Below are 3,633 nucleotides of genomic sequence, written 5' to 3'. Positions count from 1 at the left end.
AGGCTTGTACTATGATCTAGAAAGGCACATAAGATGGGAGGTGGAAATTAGTCAATTGAATCCAATCAAAAGAAATGATAGAAGTACTTGGAGGGGGTATCATATGGTTTCCTCCATGCCCTACAGGAGAAGGAGAAGGACTCTCTTGAACAACTGGGATGGGAGGGTCACTCTTCGATTCATGAGAATATTAGGAGACAAGAAGAACATGAGCAGTATGATAATCACTACTCTCTTCAAGAATAGAGTGAACAACTGAAGGCAGAGCCAAGTCATGACTCTTTTCAACCAATGGTTGGTTGAAAATAGACATGAGAGAGTCATTCTCAGGATCAGAAGGATGGGTAAGAGATGAATCCAAGTCAATATCTTTTCCAACTAGGAGAGGGTTAGAAGAAAGCCTCTGATAACCAATGGGAAGTTGGGGTTGAGGAGTTGTAATGTTTTCCAAAACATTTGAAGCTTTATCCATAAGAGGACAAAGGTGAAGAAGATGCTCACCTTCACATAAACTACAATGGAATTTAATTTTTCCCTTCTTCTTACCATCGCTAGCTGAGGGTGTAGCATCGACATGATCTCCAAAGGTCGACAGGGATGGTAAATCTAGATTTTGAGACTGTACCTCTAAGACTCTGGGAATACCAGGACAATCTCAAAGGAGATGGTCACCCTTACGTAGCCTACAAGGGAATTTTACCTTTCATGGAGGATTGGGAGGTTTTTCTATAGGAGGTGAATTTGGTGTAACAGTTATACGGTTGGCCTCTCACTTATCTGACTTCTTCTTCTTCTTCTTCTTCTTCTTCCTCTTCTTCTTCTTAGCCTCCTGGTTACTGGATTTCAAAATTTCACCAGGTGAAGTAGGTTAGGAAATTATATATTACGGAGCAATGGAACACATAAAATACTGCAGTAATATAAACATAGAAAATGCATAAAACAAGAGAGAAACAGATATACATGGTTCACCCAGTTTGGGCTACGTCCACGGAGAAATAGCCAGTCCTTCTTTTTATATTATCCAGCAAACTCAAGAGATACAACCTACAGTAGATCTGTTGTAACACCCTCTTCGATCTCAATATCCTCTCTCTTCCTCACTCAGAATACAGATATATATAGACGTAATACAATTCCCTCATGTATAGTGAGGAGTTTCCTTCTAGGGCAAAAAGCCCTAAATTAAACATAACTTCTACCGTCAGATCATCTGCCTAATGAACAACCCAGATTGACTAGAAATTACTAGACTTTTACAAGGCAATTTTACATCTATTTTTAGCTTCGGTGGCGCTGCCCCCGAACCCCCCTCCGGGGGGGATTTACCCCCCCGGACCCCCCCATGTGGAGGGGTGTACAGTCTTCCTGGGGTATACATCTGGCTGAAACCTTTGAATACAGAAGATAATCAGGCTCCGCACCCAACAAACTAGAAGAGGAAGATGAAGAAATAGGGGAAGAAGGTGAGAGGTAAACTTTAGAATCAACGTGATCTGATTCAAATGAAGGAGATGGATGGACAGGAGTTGGGACACTATCGAGGTGGAAAATAACTAGATAGGTCGACCAATGGTTAACCTAGGGAAGGACAACATTTACATTTAAGGATCACCGATGTTTCCAAAAGAAGGAAAAGGACTAGGATTCTCATCAGAGGGGGATACTTGACTGGTAGACTTTGGAAATGTTTCCATTAGAATCGACCCTAAATAATCACTAAGGAAGATAATTTTAACTAGGAATATTTCGTGGGTAGTTAATTTTAAGACACTGAAATAAAACTTTGCCTTTTCATATTTTAAGAGTCAAGAAAAGGCTGAAAGGTGACTCTAGTCGCTTTCAGAGTTAACTAGCTCAAAAGGACAAGTGCTCGATGATATTTTCAAATTTAAAAAGTCAAAAAAGATCAAAAGGTCTGCTTAGGATAATCTAGGAAAAATGATTACCAGACAATCATGAACTGAAAAATACCTCTAAGTGAACCGAGAAGTTAGGGCAGGCAATCTCCCTGAATGTTGTGTTCGGTATATCATATTTACAAGGCGGCAGACTTGACTTCCTATTGATAAAGGATTGCAAACCTAGTAGGGTCTCCCATTATATACATGATGGTATGGGGAGCACAAGTCAGTACTAGCACTGTCTAGTGCCAAAGAGAATGAAAACAGCTAGGTTTAAAGATGCTAGAACACATCTCTAGCCTAGACCTCTAAAATGTGAGCGTTAAGTTTCAATGCTTCCTTAGGTTAATTCAATACATTTTAAAGTTTATCTTGAAATTATATCTTAGTTTCATGCCCTATCGATGTGACTCAAAAAAACTCCTATAATGCAGCTAAATGATACAAAACCCTTTCAATTTGATGAATGTTTACACTGATGAGAGTAGAGAAAACAATCAATGCGACAGACAAGCAACTGAAAGCAAGATGACTCTTCACTACTTCGCTTTTTAAAAACAAAATAATGAAAAAATCTTCCCACATCCTATCTTCCTATCAAATCCACTTTAACTAGTTCTTTCAATGGTAAAAGAAGTTCATTTCCTTTCGAATGCAAATGATGATGCAATTATAGCTTTGAATGATTATACTTAATGCAACATATCGATTCAGCAAACTACAATGATGTATTTTTCAATGGAATGATAAAACGAAGCTCTCACATAAACACTTCAATGAAAAATTTTCAAACAATGAACATCAATCATATGTAAAAGATGAAAAAGAGAAATCTTTCCAAACCAAACATGCAAAGACTCGATAGAAACAAGACGATCAATTGTAATCTATGCTCAAAAAGAGACATTCAACCAAGAGAAGAGCAAACGAAACTTTCCAAACTTGTTCAATTGAAACCAAAGCAATAAAATGAAATAGAACATAAAATGCATGGAGCAGTTAACCAACCACTAGACTTGTTGAGCACACAAATAGTTGAATGGACAATGACCTAGATGCCATATGGTCACAAACCATCCAAGGACTCAAAAAATCAAGTAAGGAAATCTCAAACCAAACAAGCACACACAACAAGCTAATGAAGCTTTCTAGCCAGGGAGAACAAAGGAAAAATAGGCTAAGAGGCATAAAATATGAGGGTAAGACACACTGGTCATGATTCAAGAGAAACCCTGATCTTCACCTACATGAATCAGATCAATTTCCTAATTGACAACAAGCACCCCAAGGGGGTACGACAAGACTGTTTTTGAGAAATTCGCACTAGTTGGCACAACTGTCAAAAAATAAAATGAGCTGATCAAGGATTTCAAGGAAAAGTATAAAAAATTTCAAATCTCAAAACTATAGTTGTCTCTCTAAATTTCAGAACCAAAGTAGTAAACCAGGCAAAGCATAAACAACCAAAGGGAAAGGCTGATACAACAAAAGTTCACACAAAACACAAAATGAAAAACAATCAAAAGAGAGGGATGGCTCCCTAGTGGAGTCACCAATTTGTGAGTAGGTAAATCTCCTTTATGGACAGAGGTGATCAATCTATCCCTAGAGTGGGTCTAGCCGCAAACAGAACAACCTAATGAAAACTTCCTTAAACTAGAATCAAATAAGAGGGCCTACCTCTTATAACGCTAATCCATCTGATGATGACCTCACTCCTTTGCTCCAG

This window comes from Pinus tabuliformis, chromosome 9, assembly GCF_031772625.1.
Source record: "Pinus tabuliformis cultivar Carrire ecotype Pingquan chromosome 9, CPIR1, whole genome shotgun sequence".
NCBI classification, from domain to species: domain Eukaryota; kingdom Viridiplantae; phylum Streptophyta; class Pinopsida; order Pinales; family Pinaceae; genus Pinus; species Pinus tabuliformis.
Note: the sequence above shows the minus strand (reverse complement) of the source record.